The sequence below is a fragment of the Macaca nemestrina genome, chromosome 7 (genome assembly GCF_043159975.1).
Source record: "Macaca nemestrina isolate mMacNem1 chromosome 7, mMacNem.hap1, whole genome shotgun sequence".
In the NCBI taxonomy this organism is placed as follows: Eukaryota; Metazoa; Chordata; class Mammalia; order Primates; family Cercopithecidae; genus Macaca; species Macaca nemestrina.
Genome location: NC_092131.1, coordinates 145,879,692 through 145,902,657, shown reverse-complemented (window position 1 = coordinate 145,902,657; position 22,966 = coordinate 145,879,692). Strand labels below are relative to the sequence as shown.

At 35.7% G+C, this 22,966-nt stretch overlaps 1 long non-coding RNA gene and 1 other non-coding gene across 2 annotated transcripts in view; one reads left to right on the top strand and one right to left on the bottom strand.

Annotated features, from left to right (window-relative positions):
- LOC105489858 (uncharacterized) overlaps positions 1-15,563 on the top strand; it is a 29,653-nt gene extending 14,090 nt beyond the window's left edge. The window contains exon 3 of the long non-coding RNA XR_011606040.1: positions 15,443-15,563. This is a non-coding gene — a long non-coding RNA (uncharacterized lncRNA). The remainder of the gene's footprint in view (positions 1-15,442) is intronic.
- LOC112428749 (U6 spliceosomal RNA) lies at positions 10,757-10,864 on the bottom strand. The gene has a single exon (XR_003020804.2). It is a non-coding gene; the product is annotated as a U6 spliceosomal RNA (small nuclear RNA).
- Positions 15,564-22,966: the final 7,403 nt, after the last annotated feature.

The window sequence follows — 22,966 nt, the reverse complement described above, 5'->3', positions numbered from 1 at the left end:
ATTTTGCTTCTGTTTTTAAATTATTTATCTCATCTGTTCTTTTTCCTTTCCTAATTTTCTTGGGGTTAATTATATTGTTATTTCAAGTTTCTTTCTTTATTAGTTTTTCTTTAATTCAGGTTTCTTGAGGTACAACTTCCATAAAGTTCACCATTTTTACTAGATGATTCCATGAGTTTTGAGAAATACATAGTTATGTAACTACTACTGCAACCAATGTATAGAGCAGTTCCATCGTTCCCTCAAATTGGTTTGTGCCCTTTTGAAATCAGTCCTTCCCGATATCCTCAGATCCTGACAACTACTGACCTCTTTTCTATCCCTCTAGTTTTACCTTTATAAAATATCATATAAGTGGAACCATATAATATGAAGCATTTTGTGTTTGGCTTCTTTTATGTAGAATTATACATCTCAGTTCATTTATGTTATTGTTTCTGCCATTTGTTTTTTATTAATGAGTAGTTTATCACTGCATGGATATGCCAATTTGTTTATCCATTCACCAGTTAAAAGACATTTTTGGGGTTATTTCCACTTTTGGGCAACTATGAATAATATATTTGGCTTGTTACCAGTCTTTGGTGACTTTGAAAAAAGTTGCTATAAACATTCCCATACAGTTTTAATGTGAACCCATTTTCCTTTTTCTTGTGTAAATACCTAGGAGTTGAGTTGCTGTGCCATGTAAGTATACATTTAAATTAAGAAACTGAAAACTCATTTCCAAAATAGTCACACCATTTTTGAATTCCCAGCAGTAATGAATAAGGATTCCAGTTTGTGCCACATCTTCATCAGCCCTTGGTATTGTCAGGTTTTTTGTTTGCTATTCTAATAGGTGTGTGGTGGAATTTCACTGTGGTTTTAGTTTGTATTTCCCCAAGCACTACTAATGTAGAACACTTTTTTATGTGCCTATATGTCATCCACATGCCTTATTTTCATACAGTATCTGCTCAATCTTTCACAAAGTTTTTTCTCTGGGTTGTTTGATTTCTTCATATTGAGTTTTTAGAATGCTTTATATATTGGAATAGGAGACCTTTAAATGATAAGAGTTTTTCAGATTTTTTTTCTCAGTCTGTTGCTTGTCTTTAATTTTCTTACATGGTTTTTGAAGAGCTGAAGTTTAAAAGTTTTCAAAGATTTTGATGGATAAATATTTATCAATTTTGCTTTTATGGTTCACAGTCCACAAAAATTATTGACTAAGCAATCTCTGAGACATTTATATGACCTAATGTCACAAAGACTTTATCCTACATTATATTGTAGTAGTTTTATAGATTCGAATATTTCATTTATATTTATTATCCATTTTGACTTATTTTTTTGTATATGTTCTGAGGCATGGGTTGAGTTTTTGTTTTCTTTTTCCAATAGTTGTTCTTTTCCACACTATGGTTTAGAAAGATGATCAATCTTTTCTCTATGGAATTGCCTTTGCAATTCTGTTAAAAATCAGTTGGTTATATATATAAGGGTCTGTATTTGGACTGCTTGGTTCCACTGATCTTTATGTCTGTCCTTTCACCAATATCACCCTCTGTCTTGGTTACTTGATTATAGTAAATCTTGAAATCTTGCAGTAAGTCCTCCAATTTTGTCATTTTCAGTTTTTTGTGTACTAGCTCTTTCCTTTCACTTTTCCTTAAAAATTTTCTACTTTCTTAAGATAAAAGCTCAGATCATTGATGTGAGAACTTTTTGATTTCCTTTTCTTTCTTTCTTTTTTTTTTTTTTTACAGGGTCATACTCTGTTGTCCAGCATGGAGTGCAGTGGTACAACTGTAGCTCACTGTAACCTTGAACTCCTGGATGGGAGCAACCCTCCTGCCTCAGCCTCCCTGAGTTGCTGAAACTACAGGAATGTGGTACCAGGCCCAGCTTTATTTTTTATTTTTTATTTTTTGTAGAGACGGGGGTCTCCCCTTCTTGCCCAGGCTGTTCTCAAACTCCTGGCCTCAAGCGATTTTTCTGCCTTGGCCTCCTAAAGTGATAGGATTGCAGGTATGAGCTACCATGCCCTTTTTATAATTTTTAAATATAAGCATTAATGCTAAAACTTTTACTATGAGGACAGCTTTATCTGCATCCCAATAATCTTGATACAATGTTTTTTCATGTTCATTCAATTGCAACTATTTTCTAATTTTCTTTGTAAGTTCTTCTGTGACCCATTAATTATTTAGAAGAGATTTTATAAAAATTTCCAAATAGGAATTTTTTCAGAAATCTTTATTTGTACTTTAATTCTGTTATACTTCATATGATTTTGAATTCTTTTAAATGTATTGTTGTTTGTTTTAAGGCCCAGAATATGGTCTATCTTGGTGAAAGTTTCATATTTTTGGAAAAGAATATTCTCTTGTGTGGGTGGCCTATTATATGAATATCAGTTGGGTCAAGGTGGTTGATGGCGTTGTTCAGGCTTTTTAATCCCTTACTGATTTTCAGTCGTACTGCTTTATTGATTACAGTGAGAAAACTGTTGATTCAAAAGACCTTTTGATATGATACCACAGTTCTTGGGTGCTCTGAGACACCAACCATAATTTTGGACTTACCTAATACCTTTTATTCTGTCAGATTTTACTTTTTATATTCTGCAAATCTTTTGTTAAATGTGTGATTATTATGCATTTTTTTGTATATTCTTGGTGAATTGGTTGCTTGTCATTATGTAATTTTCCTCTTTTTTTTTTTTTTTTTTTTTTGAGACAGAGTCTCACTCTGTTGCCCAGACTGGAGTGCAGTGGTGCGATCTTGGCTTACTGCAACCTCTACTGCCTGGGTTTAAGCGATTCTCCTGCCTCAGCCTCCCAAGTAGTTGGAGCTACAGGTGTGCACCACCATGCCTGGCTAATTTTGTATTTTTAGTAGAGATGGGGTTTCTTTTTCTAGTACTTTAAGTTCTAGCGTACATGTGCACAATGTGCGGGTTTGTTACATATGTATACATGTGCCATGTTGGTTTGCTGCACCCATTAACTCGTCGTTTACTTTAGGTATTTTTCCTAATGCTATCCCTCCCCCATCCCCTCACCCCACAACAGGCCTGGTGTGTGATGTTCCCCACTCTGTGTCCAAGTGTTCTCATTGTTCAGTTCCCACCTATGAGTGAGAACATGTGGTGTTTGGTTTTCTGTCCTTGTGATAGTTTGCTCAGAATGATGATTTCCAGCTTCATCCATGTCGCTACAAAGGACATGAACTCATCCTTTTTTATGGCTGCATAGTATTCCATGGTGTATATGTGCCACATTTTCTTAAACCAGTCTATCATTGATGGACATTTGGGTTGGTTCCAAGTCTTTGCTATTGTGAATAGTGCTGCAATAAACATATGTGTGCATGTGTCTTTATAGCAGCATGATTTATAATCCTTGGGGTATACGCCCAGTAATGAGATGGCTGGGTCAAATGGTATTTCTAGTTCTAGATGCTTGAGGAATCGCCACACTGTCTTGCACAATGGTTGAACTAGTTTACAGTCCCACCAACAGTGTAAAAGCATTCCCATTTCTCCACATCCTCTCTAGCACCTGTTGTTTCCTGACTTTTTAATGATCGCCATTCTAAGTGGTGTGAGATGGTATCTCATTGTGGTTTTGATTTGCATTTCTCTGATGACCAGTGATGATGAGCATTTTTTCATGTGTCTGTTGGCTGTATAAATGTCTTCTTTTGAAAAGTGTCTATTCATATCCTTTGCCCACTTTTTGATGGGATTGTTTGATTTTCTTCTTGTAAATTTGTTTAAGTTCTTTGTAGATTCTGGATATTAGCCCTTTGTCAGATGGGTAGATTACAAAAATTTTCTCCCGTTCTGTAGGTTGCCTGTTCACTCTGATGGTAGTTTCTTTTGCTGTGCAGAAGCTCTTTAGTTTAATTAGATCCCATTTGTCTATTTTGGCTTTTGTCGCCATTGCTTTTGGTGTTTTAGTCATGAAGTCCTTGCTCATGCCTATGTCCTGAATGGTATTGCCTAAGTTTTCTTTTAGGGTTTTTATGGTTTTTAGGTCTAACATTTAAGTCTTTAATCCATCTTGAATTAATTTTTGTATAAGGCGTAAGGAAGGGATCCAGTTTCAGCTTTCTCTATATGGCTAGCCAGGTTTCCCAGCACCATTTATTAAATAGGGAATCCTTTCCCCATTTCTTGTTTTTGTCAGGTTTGTCAAAGATCAGATGTTTGTAGATGTGTGGTGTTATTTCTGAGGCCTCTGTTCTATTCCATTGGTCTATATCTCTGTTTTGGTACCAGTACTATGCTGTTATGGTTACTGTAGCCTTGTAGTATAGTTTGAAGTCAGGTAGCATGATGCCTCCAGCTTTGTTCTTCTTGCTTGGCAATGTGGGCTCTTCTTTGGTTCCATATGAACTTTAAAGTAGTTTTTTCCAATTCTGTGAAGAAAGTCATTGGTAGCTTGATGGGGATGGCACTGAATTTATAAATTGCCTTAGGCAGTATGGCCATTTTCACGATATTGATTCTTCCTGTACATGAGCATGGTATGTTCTTCCATTTGTTTGTGTCCTCTTTTTTTTTGTTGAGCAGTGGTTTGTAGTTCTCCTTGAAGAGGTCCTTCATATCCCTTGTAAGTTGGATTCCTGGGTATTTTATTCTCTTTGTAGCAATTGTGAATGGGAGTTCATTCATGATTTGGCTCTCTGTTTGTCTGTTATTGATGTATTGGAATGCTTGTGATTTTTGCCCATTGATTTTGTATCCTGAGACTGCTGAAGTTGCTTATCAGCTTAAGGAGATTTTGGGCTGAGATGATGGGGTTTTCTACATATACAATCATGTCATCTGCAAACAGGGACAGTTTGACTTCCTCTTTTCCTAATTGAATACTCTTTATTTCTTTCTCTTGCCTGATTGCCCTGGCCAAAACTTCCAAAACTATGTTGAGTAATTGTGGTGAGAGAGGGCATCCCTATCTTTTGCCAGTTTTCGAAGGGAATGCTTCCAGTTTTTGCCCATTGAGTATGATACTGACTGTGTGTTTGTCATAAATAGCTCTTATTATTTTGAGATACTTCCCTTCAATACCTAATTTATTGAGAATTTTTAGCATGAAGCGCTGTTGAATTTTGTCAAAGGCCTTTTCTGCATCTATTGAGATAATCATGTGGTTTTGTCTTTGGTTCTGTTTATGTGATGTATTATGTGTATTGATTTGCATACGTTGAACCAGCCTTGCATCCCAGGGATGAAGCCAACTTGATCTTGGTGGATAAGCTTTTCAATATGCTGTTAGATTCAGTTTGCCAGTATTTTATTGAGGATTTTTGCATCGATGTTCATAAGAGATATTAGTCTAAAATTCTCCTTTTTTGTTGTGTCTCTACCAGGCTTTGGTATCAGGATGATGTTGGCCTCGTAAAATGAGTTAGGGAGGATTCCCTCTATTTCTATTGATTGGAATATTTTCAGAAGGAATGGTACCAGCTCCTCTTTGTACCTCTGGTAGAATTCGGCTGTGAATCTGTCTGGTCCTGGACTTTTTTTGGTTGGTAGGCTGTTAATGATTGCCTCAATTTCAGAGCCTGTTATTTGTCTATTCAAAGATTCAATTTCTTCCTGGTTTACTCTTGGGAGGGTGTATGTGTCCAGGAATTTATCCATTTCTTCTAGATTTTCTAGTTTATTTGGTGGAGGTGTTTGTAGTATTCTCTGATGGTAGTTTGTATTTCTGTGGGATCCATGGTGATATCCCCTTTATCATTTTTTATTGCATCTATTTGATTGTTCTCTTGTCTTCTTCATTAGTGTTGCTAGCGGTCTATCAATTTTGTTGATCTTTTCAAAACACCAGCTCCTGGATTCATTGATTTTTTTGAAGGGTTTTTTGGTATCTCTATCTCCTGCAGTTCTGCTTTGATGTTAGTTATTTCTTGCCTTCTCCTAACTTTTAAATTTGTTTGCTCTTGCTTCTCTAGTTCTTTTAATTGTGATGTTAGGGTGTCAATTTTAGATCTTTCTTGCTTTCTCTTGTGGGCATTTAGTGCTATAAGTTTCCCTCTACACACTGCTTTAACTGTATCCCAGAGATGCTGGTACGTCATGCCTTTGTTCTCACTGGTTTCAAAGAACGTCTTTATTTCTGCCTTCATTTTGTTATTTACCCAGTAGTCATTCAGGAGCAGGTTTTTCAGTTTCCATGGAGTTGTGCAGTTCTGTATGAGTTTCTTAATCTTGAGTTCTAATTTGATTGCACTGTGGTCTGAGAGACAGTTTGTTATAATTTCTGTTCTTTTACATTTGCTGAGGAATGCTTTACTTCCAACTATGTGGTCAATTTTGGAATAAGTGTGATGTGCTGAGAAGACTGTATATTCTGTTGATTTAAGGTACAGAGTTCTGTAGATGTCTATTAGGTCTGCTTCGTGCAGAGCTGAGTTCAAGTCCTGGATATCCTTGTTATCTTCTGTCTCCTTGATCTAATATTGACAGTGGGGTGTTAAAGTCTCCCATTATTATTGTGTGGGAATCTAAGTCTCTTTATAGGTCTCTCACGACTTGCTTTATGAATCTGGGTGCTCCTGTATTAGGCGCATATATATTTGGGATAGTTAGCTCTTCTTGTTGAATTGATCCCTTTACCATTATATAATGGCCTTCCTTGTCTCTTTTGATCTTTGTTGGTTTAAAGTCTGTTTTATCAGAGACTAAGATTGCAACCCCTGCTTGTTTTTGTTTTCCATTTGCTTGGTAGATCTTCCTCCATCCCTTTATTTTGACACTATCTTTGTCTCTGCACATGAGATGGATCTCCTGAATACAGCACACTGGTGGGTCTTGACTCTATCCAATTTGCCAGTCTGTGTCTTTTAATTGGGGGCATTTAGCCCATTTACATTTAAGGTTAATATTGTTATGTGTGAATTTGATCCTGTCATTATGATGTTAGCTGGTTATTTTGCTCGTTAGTTGATGCAGTTTCTTCCTAGCATTGATGGTCTTCACAATTTGATACGTTTTTGCAGTGGCGGGTGCCAGTTGTTCCTTTCCATGTTTAGTGCTTCCTTCAGGGTCTCTTGTAAGGCAGGCCTGGTGGTGACAAAATATCTCAGCATTTGCTTGTCGTAAAGGATTTTATTTCTCCTTCACTTATGAAACTTAGTTTGGCTGGATATGAAATTCTGGGTTGAAAATTCTTTTCTGTAAGAATGTAGAATATTGGCCCCCACTCTCTTCTGGCTTGTAGAGTTTCTGCCAAGAGATCCGCCGTTAGTCTGATGGGCTTCCCTTTGTGGGTAACCTGATCTTTCTCTCTGGCTGCCCTTAACATTTTTTCCTTCATTTTAACCTTGGTGAATCTGACAGTTATGTGTCTTGGAGTTGCTCTTCTAGAGGAGTATCTTTGTGGTGTTCTCTGTATTTCCTGCATTTGAATGTTGACCTGCCTTACTAGATTGTGGAAGTTGTCCTGGATAATATCCTGAAGAGTGTTTTCCAGCTTGGTTCCATTCTCCCCATCACTTTCAGGTAAGCCAATCGAATGTAGATTTGGTCTTTTCACATAGTCCCATATTTCTTGGAGGCTTTGTTCATTTCTTTTTACTCTTTTTTCTCTAAAGTTATCTTTTCGCTTCATTTCATTCATTTGATCTTCATACCCTTTCTTTCACTTAATCGAATCAGCCACTGAAGCTTGTGCATGCGTCACACAGTTCTCGTGCCATGGTTTTCAACTCAAGATGGGGTTTCATCATGTTGGTCAGGCTAGTCTCGAACTCGTGACCTCAGGTGATCAACCCACCTTGGCTTCCCAAAGTGCTGGGATAACAGGCATGAGTCACCGCACCTGGCTAATTTTCCTGTTTGTCTCCAGAAATGTTCCTACACTGAAGTCGTGTTTTCTGATATTAATATTGCAACACCAGTTTTCTTATGATTAGTGTTTGCATGGCATATGACTTTCTACCCTTTTATTTTGAACTATTTTTGTTTTGTCATTTAAAGTAAGTTTCTTGTAGACAGGATGTAGTCAGGTCTCTTTTTAATTATTAAAATTGAGAAAAAATTCACATAAAATTCACGATTTAAAACATTTTAAAAATATACAATTTAGGCCAGGCACGGTGGCTCACACCTGTAATCGAAGCCCTTTGGGATGCCGAGGCGGGCAGATCATGAGGTCAGGAGATTGAGACCATCCTGGCTAACATGGTGAAACCCTGTCTCTACTAAAAACTACAAAAACAAAATTAGCTGGGCATAGTGGTGGGCGCCTGTAGTCCCAGCTACTTGGGAGGCTGAGGCAGGAGAATGGCCGGAACCCAGGAGGCAGATCTTGCATTGAGCCAAGATTGTGCCACTGCAGTCCAGCCTGAGCGACAGAGCAAGATTCCATCTCAAAAAAAAAAAAAAAATGTACAATTTAGTGGTTTTTAGACTATTCACAATGTGGTACAGCTGTCATCTCTGTTTAGTCCCAGAACATTTCCATCCCCCCAAGAAGAAATTCATACCTGTTAGCAGTCAATTCCAATTCTCTCCTTGCTCCAACCCCTGGCAATCACTAATTTACTTTATTTCTCTGTGGATTTTCATATTATGGATATTTCATATAAATGCAATATGCAATATGTGGCCTATTGTGTCTGTCTTCTTTCAGCATGTTTTGAGAGTTCATCTATGTTGTAGCATGTATCTTTCTTTCACTTCTTATGGTTGAACAAGATTTCATTGTATGACTGTAATTACATAAATTATCCAGTTCATCAGTTGATAGGCACTTGGGTTGTTTTCACTTTCTGGCTATTTTGAATAATGCTGCTATGAACATTCATGTACAGCTCTTTGTGTGAACGTATGTTTTCCCTTCTCTTGGGCATATACATAGGAGTAGAATAGCTGAGTCATGTGGTAACTCTATTTTTAACTTTTTGAGGAACTGCCAAACTGTTTCTCACAGTGGCTGCACCATTTTGTTTTCCCAATAGATTTCACTTAAAAAAAAATGTATAACATACTCTTTTATTTAGTTGTGTTTATATTATTTACATTAAATGAAATTATTGATATTGTCAGATTTAAATCTATCATCTTGCTAGTTGTCTGCTATTTATTTAATTTGTCCTTTATTCTCTTTCTGTCTTTTTCTGCCTGCTCTTGAATTGGTGGGGTTTTTTTGGTTGTTGTTTTGTTTTTGTTGTTGTTGTTGTTGTTATTGTTGAGACAGAGTCTCACTCTGTCGCCCAGGCTGGAGGCTGGAGTGCAGTGGTGCAATCTCAACTCATTGCAACCTCCGCCTCTCAAGTTCGAGCAATTCTCCTGCCTCTGCCTCCTGAGTAGCTGGGACTACAGGCATGCACCAGCACGCCCAGCTAATTTTTGTATTTTTAAGTAGACACAGGGTTTCACCATACTGGCCAGGCTGGTCTCGAACTCCTGACCTTGTGTTCTGCCCACCTCGGCCTCCAAAAGTGTTGGGATTACAGTACCACGCTGGGCCGAATTGGGTTTTTTTTTTTAATTTCTAAACTCAATATTATCTCTACCTTTGGTTTATTTATACTTCTTTTTGACTTTTTAGTGGTTGACATAGAATTTATAATGCATGCCTTAATTAATCACAGTTTGCCTTCAAATAACATCACTCACATGGAATGTTAGAACTTTACAATAGTACACTCCAGTTCCTCCCTCCTCCTATCTGTTGTTCTATCATTTTCTTATATTTCACCTTTACACATGTTGTAAACCCAAAGTAGTCTTTCTATTTTTTGCTTTAAAGAGTTGGCTATGTTTTAGAGCAATTAAAACAAGGGAAAAAAGTCTTTTATCTTCATCATTTCTTTGTGTAATTTAAATTTCTGTCTAGCTCTGATTCTTTCTGAAGAAATTTTTCTAACACCTCTGTTTATATTTGTCTGAAAGTCTTTATTTCTTTTTTATGTATGAAAGATAGTTCCATAACATATAAAGTTCTGGTTTGACAATTTTTTCAGCACTTTAAATATTTCTTTCCACTATTTTCTAGCTTGCATAATTCCTGATGAATAGTCTACTCTAATTCTTGTATTTGTTGCTCTGTATGTAACATGTCTTTTTACATCTGGTTGTCTCTAAGATTATCCCTTTATCTTTCACTTTTAGCACTTTGAATATGATGTATCCAGGTGGTTTTATTTTTGTCGCTCTTATTTATCCTGGTTATGGTTCTCTGACCTTCTCAGATCTGTGGCTTCATGTCTTACACATTATTTTGGAAAAATGTTAACCATCTTCAACCAATGTCAACTCTCCAAATATTTATTTGGTTTCTCTCTTTTATCTGTCATTTCCACCCCCAGCTCCAGCCACTGGGATTACTATTCTACATAGGGTAGACCATTTGATATGATACCACAGCTCTTGGGTGCTATGAGCCGTTTTTAATTTCCCACATTTTTCTTTTTGTCCTTCAATTTGGATAATTTCTATTGACCTACATTCAATTTCACCGACTTTCCTTGATGTTTTGAGTGCATTGAAAGTAATCTTTATCTCTGTTACCATGTTTCATTTCTAGTATTTCCATTAATTTCTTATAATTTCCATTTCTCTGCTGAAATGCTGTCTTTTTGTGCATGTTGTTAATTTTTTCCCACTAGAACCATATTAATTGTAGTTATTTTAAGTTACTTGTCAGATAATTTTAATGTCTACATTATCTCTTGAATCTTGTTCTTTTGTTGCATTGTTTTTTTGACAGTGAGTTCATTTTTTCTTGCTTTTGTATGTCTCTTTCTCTCTTTTTTAATGAAATGCTTCATGAATTTGTCTGTCATCCTTGCATAGGAGCCATGCTAATCTTCTCTGTATCATTCTAATTTTAAGAGTATGTACTGCCAAAGTGAGCACTTTCCTAATGTTCTAATTGCCAGAGAGTGTGTAGAACAGTAAGATTCAGGTAAGTCATATTTATGCCTGAAAATGGGCAGGCATTTTTTTTTTTTCTTCTTCCATTATTGTGTATGTTGGAGAAGGTTGTGTCAAACTTGTCAGGAGTGGAGCTGGTTTATGTTTTCCTGTTGCTGGGTTTGTCTTCAGTGTACTACTGGCTTCATTCCTCTGCTATTACTTTATCATTAGGGTGAGGGTTAGTTTGCTGGATAGTTTTTCTTGAGGTTTATAATCCCACCCTCAGGTTTTAGCCTTCCCTGTGTTCCTGAGTTTCAGAATAGGTCACTCTCCAAGGTATCTTACTTGCCAACAGCAAACTGTTGGTGTTTGATTTTCCTGCTGATGAGGCCAGGGGAATTCCCTGTTGTCTTAGTTTAGCCTCATTCTTCAGTAGATCCTGTGTCCCTGTGTCTAAGGATGGTGCTTTCTTAATCCTTTTACTCCAGTACTAGCAAAAAATTTCTAATGGTCTAGATCCAGAATGGTTTCATGGCTCCTCCCCCAGCGGTTGGAAGTTTTTTCCTCCCCAGCTTCCAGCTCACTTGTGGTCTAGGGATGACATGGTTTGCTATCCACCCCTCCAAACCCCATACCCCAGTTGTTTAGGTCTTTTGTTCTTAGTGGAGAAAGGACCAAGCATAGCATGATATCTTTCCCACAACTTGGCTACTACCATTTTCTAAGGCTCATCTTCGTTGGATGCTTCTTCTGGTCTCTTGCTTTGTCCCCAATCTTTCCAATGAACACTTCATGAGCCCTAGGGAGAAGAACCTATGAATGGGTGCTAATTCATGTCATGTACATGGCTCCAAAGGATTTTATACTCTTATTTTAGCTCACATCAGCCTTTAGCAATTTGTTTAGAATTTTTAGCTGAATTAATCTTACACACTTTTTAGTGGCCCTGTCTTCCTGGTTCTACCTAGGTGAGTCAGCCTCTTGCCCATTGTGCTATTATTGTTGTATATTTTGTTTGTCTATATTTTATTAACCCACATGATTTTATTATCATTTTTTTTAAGTGCTCAACATTCCCTTGTATTACCAATAGATTTAACTTTTCTGAACTGTACCTTTTCTAAATTCCTTCATGTAGTACTGTACTTCCATTCATTCTTGTTTAGCTTTAAAAAATTGTATCTTTTTTCTTGTGGTGTAGTTCTGCTTGCAATAAATTGCCTTCATTTTTCAAAGAGGTTCTAACTGAGTATAGAACTCTATATTCACTTTTATAGTTGGCAGTTATATTTTCCTTTAGCACTTTACATATGCCATTCTATTGCCTTTGGCTTCCAAAAATTTTGTTGAAAAGTCAGTCTTATGTCCTGTTGCTTCTTTGAAGGCAACATGTCTCTTTTCTCTGTTTTTACAATTTTCTCTTTTTCATTAGTTTTCAGCTATTTGACTACATTCTTGGGTGTGGTCTCCTTTGTATTTTTCTTGGACTTCTCTAAACTTCTTTTTTTTTAATTTTAATTTTTTATTTTATTTTACTTTAAGTTCTGGAACACATGTGCTGAATGTGCAGGTTTGTTACATAGGTATACATGGGCCATGTGGTTTGCTGCACCTATCAACCTGTCATCTAGGTTTTAAACCCTGCATGTATTAGGTATTTGTTCTAAGGCTCTCCCTCCTCTTGCCCCCCACGCCCTGACAGGCCCCAGTGTGTGATGTTCCCCTCCCTGTGTCCATGTGTTCTCATAGTTCAACTCCCACTTATGAGTGAGAACAGGCAGTGTTTGGTTTTCTGTTCCCATGTTAGTTTGCTGAGGATGATGGTTTCCAGCTTCATCCATGTCCCTGCAAAGGACATGAACCCATTCTATTTTATGGCTGAATAGTATTCCATGGTGAATATGTGCCATATTTTCTTTATCTAGTCTATCACTGATGGGCATTTGGGTTGGTCCAAGTCTTTGCTATTGTAAAGGGTGCTGCAGTAAACATACGTGTGCATGTGTCTTTATACTAGAATGATTTATAATCCTGTGAGTATATACCCAATAATGGGATTGCTGGGTCAAATGGTATTTCTGGTTCTAGATCCTTGAGGAATCACCGCACTGTCTTCCACAATGGTTGAACTAATTTACATTCCCACCAACAGTGTAAAAGCATTCCTATTTCTCTGCATCCTCGCCAGCATCTGTTGCTTCCTGATAGCCATTCTAACTGGTATCAAATGGTATCTCATTGTGGTTTTGATTTGCATTTCTCTAATGACCACTGATGATGAGCCTTTTTTCATGTTTGTTGGCTGCATAAATGTCTTCATTTGAGACTTGTCTGCTTGTATTCTTCACCCACTTTGTGATGTGGTTGTTTGTTTTTTTTTCTTGTAAATTTGTTTAAGATCCTTGTAGATTCTGGATATTAGACCTTTGTCAGATGGATGGATTGCAACAATTTTCTCCCATTCTGTAGGTTGCCTGTTCCTCTGATGACAGTTGTTTTGTTTTTGCTGCGTAGAAGCTCTTTAGTTTAATTAAATCCCATTTGTCAATTTTGGCTTTTGTTGCGATTGCTTGTGGTATTTTAGTTATGAAGTCTTTGCCCGTGCCTATGTTCTGAATGGTATTACCTAGGTTTTCTTCTAGGGTTTTTAGGTTTTACGTTTAAGCCTTTAATCCATCTTGAGTTAATTTTTGTGTAAGGTTTAAGGAAGGGGTCCAGTTTCTGTTTTCTGCATATGGCTAGCCAGTTTTCCCAGCACCATTTATTAAATAGGAAATCCTTTCCCCATTGGTTGTTTTTATCAGGTTTGTTGAAGATCAGATGGTTGTCGACGTGTGGTGTTATTTCTGAGGCCTCTGTTCTATTCCGTTGGTCTATATCTCTGTTTGGGTACCAGTACCATGCTGTTTTGGTTACTGTAGCCTTGTAGTATAGTTTGAAGTCAGGTAGTGTGATACCTCCAGCTTTGTTCTTTTTGCTTAGGATTGTCTTGGCTATATGGGCTTTTTTGGTTCCATATGAAATTCGAAGTAGTTGTTTTTTTCTTATGTATTCATTTCATTAGAGAATTAGGTAAATCTCACATTACATGGCCAAGGCCAAAAAATTTTGCACAGTTAGAATGTGTTGAAGACACCAGCCTCAATTTAACCAGATTAGATTTCAACAAGGAGATGACTGTATTCCTCCAAATAACCTTCATTTAGGAAGATGACATTCCTCCCATATGTGGAAAGACAGTAAATGCTCTTTCTGCTCTCTGCCACTGAGGAAGAAATTCTCCCTCTTGAGGGACCAACACTATTTCTTTTTTTTTTTTTTTCTCTTTTCCCTTTTCCTTTCTTTGGTTTCCCCTTTCCACGAAGCTTCTTTAGTCATTTTTGCTCATCCTTAAAATCCTGATGCTCATCTCTTTATTATAGATTCTGGTACTGCTTTAAAATTTTCAATATTTTTATTCGATCTGTCTATTTTTTCCTATATGTTCTTTACAATATTTATTATTGTCATTTTTATCTCTTTGTATGATAAACATTAATATCTATAGCATTTGTGGGCCTGCTTCTATTGTCTATTTTTAAACCTGATTATTGCAAATATTATCCTTTCTCCTTGTATGTCTTGTAATGCCAGATATAGTGTATGAAAGTATCATAGAGAAGGAGATGATGTATATTCCACTAGCAAGTGTTTCATCTTTTCTCTGCAAGGCAAGTAATGTGAAAGGCTGATTCCCTCAATCCAAAAAAGATTAGGTTAGTTGTGGGCTGCAGTTTTAGTAAATTACAGTGTACCACTGGAGTGTCTTTGGGCCTATCATCCATTTTGACTGAGTTTGCCATATTTTGTCTTCCCAGCTTGGGTACTGTGGGAGATTCATTTCTTTCCTTAAGAAATTTTGAGATGAGCTTTTTAGTGTCTGCTTTCTAGAAAATGTCTTTATGGGGATATGGCTAGTATTTTTGAAGCAGTTCTTCCTTATGGGACTTTCTCTCTTAAACACCACATTTATTCTGCCTTTTAGAAGCTTATGGCTGAACTTTTCCACTTTCCCCACAGGCCCAAAATTCAATAAATATCTCATGAGGAAAGTTTGTCATATGTTTTGGGTTCCTCAAAATTTCAATCTATCATGACAACCTCAACTACCAAGAGATCCACTGTTTCTTTTTCCCTCCATCTGCATCAAGTTCAGTTCTTAATCCAAGCTTAGAATTAGCAAATATCCTAGGGGTAAGAAAATTGATTGGTAGCAAAATCTTATTAAAAAGGAGTCTTCCTCCTCTGGAATATTATCTAGTCCTTGCTTCTGCATTACTCTGATGTCTTTAAAAATACGATATTTGTCATTTATTTATTTTTCCTCTAATTGCTGCATTTGGAGCATTGGTTTGATATGACATTTTAAATTTGCTCATAACATACATACATATATATGTATTTTTTAATTTTAAGGGGAAAAAAGCATGCATGTACTTGCCAGTGACAAGGATTTTTAAAATGCTTTACTTGGTGTTTGCATACAGAAATGTACCTCAGGAGTTTATAATTTTCTCATTTCAATGAGTTTCTTCACAGAATTGGAAAAAACTGCTTTAAAGTTCATATGGAACCAAAAAAGAGCCCGCATCTCCAAGACAATCCTAAGTCAAAAGAACAAAGCTGGAGGCATCACGCTACCTGACTTCAAACTATACTACAAGGCTACAGTAACCAAAACAGCATGGTACTGGTACCAAAACAGAGATATAGACCAATGGAACAGAACAGAGTCCTCAGAAATAATACCACACATCTACAGCCATCTGATCTTTGACAAACCTGAGAGAAACAAGAAATGGGGAAAGGATTCCCTATTTAATAAATGGTGCTGAAAAAATTGGCTAGCCATAAGTAGAAAGCTGAAACTGGATCCTTTCCTTACTCCTTATATGAAAATTAATTCAAGATGGATTAGAGACTTAAATGTTAGACCTAATACCATAAAAATCCTAGAGGAAAACCTAGGTAGTACCATTCAGGACATAGGCATGGGCAAAGACTTCATGTCTAAAACACCAAAAGCAACAGCAGCAAAAGCCAAAATTGACAAATGGGATCTCATTAAATTAAAGAGCTTCTGCACAGCAAAAGAAACTACCATCAGAGTGAACAGGCAACCTACAGAATGGGAGAAAATTTTTGCAATCTACTCATCTGACAAAGGGCTAATATCCAGAACCTACAAAGAACTCAAACAAATTTACAAGAAAAAAACAAACAACCCCATCCAAAAGTGGGCAAAGGATATGAACAGACATTTCTCAAAAGAAGACATTTTTAAACTATTGGAAACCACCAACCTTTATACTTCGTTGAGAAGAGCTAGGGAAGAGAATGACATATAGGAGGTTTTGGCCATAAAAGTGAACTGTGTTAAACAGGATACCAGTTAAGGAAAAATTTTTAAAAATTAAGACTTATCTCTTGTCTCGATGCTGTAGTGAATATGTGTCAAACATTTTTTTAACTCATTATCAAGGAATCAACAAGATGGTGAAACTGGTTGAAACCAGAATTTGAGGAGCCTACGGTATATAGTTATCTAGTCAAAGGAAAGCTAAAATGAGCTTGCTAATAGATACAGTGTTTAATGTCCTACAGGGTAAGAAAACCACAACCACTGGCATTACCTTTACTTCCAGAGAGAAATCTAAAAGTTAACACCTAATTTTATGGAATTTAAGCCCTAATTAAGAGTAAAGAGTAAGTCAAGCAAAAATAAAATCCTCTAAATAATTCAGTAATTCTTGGAAAGGGCTGTTGCACAATAATTTAGAGTGATATTACAAAGGTATGTATTCATATTTTTGCCTTACTCCAAAGTACAGACAAATTTTCTTAGCATAATTTACTGAAGTGAAGCAAACTACTCAGAAATATTGTTTATGTTCAGAAAATTTTAAAAATGTGTCATATCTACATATAGTCTCCCAACTTACAATGCTTTGACTTACAAGTTTTTAACTGTACAATGGTTTGAAAGCACTATGCATTCAGTAGAAATGGGCATGAGACTCTTGCAATATTGGACAGCTTGCTGCATGCTGTAGCTCCCAGTCAGCCACATGATCGCAAGGGCAAACAACTGATACTCTACAGTGTACTGTTTTGCCAGATGATTTTGCCCAAACATAGGATAATGTAAGTGTTATAAGCCATTTAAGGCAGGCAATGCTAAGCTATGATATTCAGTAAGTTAATTGTATTAAATGCATTTTAACTTAAGGCATTTTTAACTTGTGATGGGTTTATCTGTACATAACCCTATCATAAATTGAGGAACATCTATATAAATATTGAGAGAAGACCTAGAGACTCTCCACCCACCCCACCCCCAGCCATGATCGCTGATGACAGCCATGTGACAAGAGCCTTTGGTCTAGGGAAATGAAGGATATTACTGATTTTAGTGTTAAACCTTCACATTGTGTAAGCCTCGAAAAATAAGTACATTAATCAAGAATGACCTTAGGAGAGGGATACCCTTCCTTGTATCTTCTGAACATTCTACCCAAAGGCCAAGATTGGAGGGATAATGATAGATATAACTTCTCTGCATAAGGAATAAATTTCATGAGCCAAGTTAAATAATGTATAAATGTGGTTGCTACAAATGAAGTCAAGATTATGCCTATTCTAACAAGTTTCCAATAGGTTTATAGGGAAATGAAACTTTATCCATAAGAAAAATAGAAAAGAACGTAACTGTCATACTATTTTTAATCTCAGAGAATTGGCTATACTGAAGAAAGTTATGTGAAGAGGTATATAACAGAATCGTTGAAACTGGGAATGATTCCCACATCTGTCAGTCCTTGGCTAAATCATTTAAATTCTCATGCCAGATTTTATGCCTAAGACTGAGTATTAATTAGAAAAACCAATGTTATTGCAAAGCCAGATGAATAAGTTATGCCTAACATAGATCTGCTAAAGTAATTTCAACCATGTGCTGGGGTATCAGTAAATGACTTAAACCAGAAGCCAAAGCAAAGTTGACCTTCATAGCTTCAGAAGGATTTAATGAGTTTAAGATTCTTTCTTTTGAATTAAGAGGTGCTACAGGATTCTTTTTTCACTAATGGGCAAGAAAGGTATTGTCTGTGATAGAAATCTTGTATTGAAAAGGTTAAATGACATCTGAATTACTTGCATATTGTCTTCAGCATTAGGAAACTTGCTGGTAGTTTTGAATATAAGCGTTCCTATACGTTTGCAGTGCTTTAAAATATATTTGGATTGCAGAATGGCGAGGGGAAAAGTAGAACCCCTTTAAAGTTAAATGAAAAGAAAATTCCTTCAAAGATACTGGTTAACAGGGGTTAGTATATAGTTTAAGCCAGGAGTCCCTAACCCCCAGGCTGCAGATGGGTAGTGATCATGGTCTGTTAGGAACTGGGCTGCATAGCAGGAGGGGAGCAGTAAGCTAGCATTACTGCCTGAGCTCTCCCTCCTGTCAGATCAGCCATGGCATTAGATTCTCATAGGAGCCTGAACCCTACTGTGAACTGCACCTGCGAGGGATCTAGATTGTGTGCTCCTTATGAATCTAATGTCTGATGATCTGAGGTGGAACAATTTCATCCTAAAACCATCCCTCACCCCCTGCCCCACTCTTCAGTCCGTGGAAAAATTATCTTCCATGAAGCTGGTCCCTGGTGGCAAAAAGTTTGGGTACCACTGGTTTAAGCCCTCAGATAATTGAATATTATTATGAAATATTTGAAAAATATAATTGAAATATATTTGAAAAATATAATTTCAAATAATTGAAAAATATAAGAAATCTACATTATCTACCCTGTGAAGTAATTTTGTAGTATTTTTGTACCTTATAAACGGTCTTTGACCTGGGATTTGGTAATGAAAATTGGTATGGGTGACTGCTTTCACTCAGTTCTCATGGTTATTATTATGCTTTATAGCTCTACCCAAATATAGCATCCATTCCTAAGAGCTGCAGTTTGAGGACCTTGATTCATCCAGGGATGATTAGATTATACTGGTTCATGCTAATCAAATTCACAAGATACTGTTTTCATGAATCAGAACATCAACTTCTTCATTTATAACTTTCTCATTTCTACCCTGAGTGGAGAATACCTACCCCTTAAATGTTGATGTTCTCTAATTCTAAATGCTTCTTTCAAATAAAAGAGATTTTACTAACCCTTCTTATTTAACATAGGTGAAAAACTTCTAAACAAACTGTGAGAAAAAGAAAGCAACAATATGTATTTTTAATCCACCAGAACCGAACGGATTTTATTCTAGGCATGTAATCAAGATGCTGTAATAGGAAATATTTTTCTATTTGTAGAAAATTATTTATATTTCTTAATATAAATAAGTCACTTAAAACATCACAATCATCTCAACAGATGCCAAAAGGATATTTAATAAAATCAAAGTCATTCCTAATATATTCTCTGCAAGAAGAGAAGTAAACAGTCACCTTCTTAACATGGTAAAGAGTACTTGTTTCAAACCCCCAGTAGATAACATATTTTAAAGTAAGACCCAAATGGCGTATTCATCAAAAGTAGACATAATACTAGGGTGTCTACCATCACCATTATTACTTAATATTGCATAGGAAGTTCTGGTCAGTGCAATAAAGGTGAACCAGAAATAAACTCTTATTATTTGCACATTATATCTTAGATATCAAGAAATCCCATTAGAATCTCCAAAACCCATTAGAATTACTATGATTTTTATTAAAACACTAAGTCCAGGAAAAATACATATAGAAAGGCTTATGGGAAAAAATATCCTAAGCTATTAATAATACCTGAAGGGTGGTTTAGAGTTAGATAGTTGAAAGGGAGAAAAGTGGGACTGAAGTAGATGTGGAAAATTCCTTAGCAAAGACCTAGGGGCCAGAGGAAGCACTTCCTTAATATTGCAAAGTGAAGGAAATTCAATATGCCTGTTAATTTGTATAAGAGTTGATACAATTCCAGACAAAACTTTGGTGGGATATTTTGGAACTGTGCTAGTTATTTTAAAGTTTATTCTGGATAAAGAAACTGCTACTATTATAAAAAGTGAGCTAAAAAAATAAATTTGAGGACTGAATGTATAATATGATCCAATTTGTAAAAATAGAGGGGGAGAATAAACATATATATTTTTATTTATAGTGTGTACATTGTGTGGGGTGTGTGTGTGTACATATACATATACATACAATTTCTGGAAAAATACAACAAAATGTTAACAATAGTCCCCAACGAGCAGAACTGAGAGTTTGAAGGGACGCAGGGAAAGCTGTTTTCTTTTTGACTTATATCCTTTATACTATTTGCATTATTTCTATGACCATGTTATCATGTTGTAAATTTTTTTAAGTTCTTTATATTGGTGTTTTAAAATGCATGCAATCAATGAATAATCCTCACTGAAAATATTTCTAGAAGGAAAGCAACAAAATAATATCCTATCATATGGTATTCAAAAATATCTACTAGATACTAAAGCATATTGTAACTGTGCAGTTATAAATACCTTTTATACCTTTTGGTGCAACAAAGCCCTGAAATAAACTTGAATATAATATGAATCCAACGTACATAAAATATATTTAATCAATGGAAAAGGACAGAGTTATTCAATAAATTATGTTGGAGAAATTGTTTAGCAATTTGGGGGGAAAATCCTGTAGATTCTCACTTCACAACTAGCATCAAAATAAATTCCAGATGGTTTGAGTTAAATATCTAGAAACAAATCAAAACATAGGAAAAATAAAAGTTAATATTTATCAAGTTTTTAGGAGACAGCCAAAAAGTAATGAAAAAAATAAATATTTAACTGTGTGAATATGTAAAACTTCTATTTATCCCCTTCCAAAAAAAAAAAAAAAACCACAGTTAAAATTAAGGGACAAACATAAACCTGGAAGAAAAAAATCACAATTAATTTGGTAACACTGATATAAATTTGCTAAAACACTAAGACTTAAATTCATATACAAAGGGATGAATTCACAGAAAAGAAAATATGTCTGCAGCAAATATGGAAAATATCTAACCTCACAGTAATCAGAAAACTGCAAATTAAGGCAACTTTTTATTTTTCACCTATGAATTACACAGATTTTTAACAATCAATAATGCAATTTCTAATATTATTAATGAGACTTCATTCATTGCTGGTGGAAATGTAAATCAATACAAATCTTTTGGAAGACATTTTGGCAATGTGTCAAGTGCCCTAAAAATGTTTATGTCTTTTGATGTAGTAATTACACTTCTTCTGGTTTTTTTTGTTTTTCTAAAGAGAGTCAGGATCTTGCTATGTGGCCCTGGCTGGCATTTGAACTACTGACCTCAAGTGATCCTCCTACCTCAGCCTTCCACAGTGCTAGGATTACAGGCATGAGCCACAATGCCCAGCTTAATTTCCTTAACTCTATCCTAAAGGAGTAATCCTAAATATTTTATTAAAACTTTGTGCATAAAAACTTAATCAAAATATCCTTTCAAAGGATGTCCAGCAATAAGATACTGGCTAAGTAAACTATGATATTATCTGGAAAGAATATTATGTTACCATTTTATCAAGTGTACGTGATAGCATGTAAAAATGCCTGTGTAATATAATATTAAGTAAAAATAAGGAATATAAATTATATTAAATAATATAATAATTATTATTATTATGTTAAAGAAGGAAATATATAGGAATAAGACTGGAAGGAAACATAATTGTTGACTAGTCTTGTAGACAAATCAAACTCATTTCTCTCTGCAAACGTGCCTCTTTACCAGTATTTCCAGTCCACCTTGATGGCCCTACTATCTACAATGCATCCTAAATTGCTGTAGCTATTTCACTTTCTAAATATATCTTTATTTTTTTCCCCCTCTATCCTCACTGCCACTGGCTTTACCTTTTTTCCCAAGTTCTGATCTTCTCCAACAGGACTTAAGTAGTGCCCCCATTTGGTCTGTCTGTTTTAACCATTTATTTGTTATTGATTTCTAGCTTAATTTTACTGTGGCAAGAGAGTATTCGCTATATGATTTTAATCATGTTAGATTTGTTGAGACTTGCTTTATAGTTCAATTTTGTATAATGTTCTGTCTTCACTTATATGTTATTGAATATTTTAATTCTATATTATAACTTTATCTCATAAGATGTTATTATATCTCTTTTAAATCATCATTCATTTAAATTCAACCATATTCACTTTTTTTTGCTCTTTATGCCTTTCGTATCTTACACCTTCTATGAGATTACTTTCCATTGCCTGCAGTACATCCTCTAGAATTTTCGTTAGTGTGGGAGTGCTAGTTGCACTCTCTCGATTTTCATGTCTCTCAACATTTTTACTTTACCTTCACTCTCAAAAATATTTTCTCATGGTACATAGAATTCCAGGTTGGCAATTACTGCCTTTAAGAACAGTCAAAGATGTCTCCTGGTGTTGCGGGAAACAGAGGAAGTAGATAATTTGAGATAATCTCTACATCTCAAGATCCTTAACTTAATCACATCTGGGTACACATCTTATACCCTAAGGGTATAGCTTTTTGCACCACAATTTAATTTGGGAAAATCTTCTACTAAACTCTCTCCTCCCGTTTGGGATTTGACTTCTATCTCCACCACCCTGCAAGTTTGCCAAAACCAAATTCAAGTTTTACAGGAATGACGGAGCCTTCAGGCCAAAAGTGGCTTAGAGGTTGTAGCTTTTTTCTTTGGATTTCAGCCTTCCCTTGGATTTTGGCCTGCTAGTTCCTTAAAATCTTTTCAGTTCTTCAGTACTCTTAAGGAAATTAAAACATATTTTATTCAGTATTTTTTGATGTTTTCGGTGTGAGCATTAGTTTAAATAAGTTGCCTGCCATGGCACAAAGTTAAATCCCCAAATTCTTTGTAATGACTACATTTTTATGTTTGGCAACATAAAAAATTATAGGTGAAACCTCAGTATACTTGGAGAACAAACTAAATGACAAGGTAGTACACGATTATTACTACAAAATGAAAATAGTGGCAATTAGTTCCTGTGAGTTTAGAAGTAAATAAAATCACCATGGGTTGAAA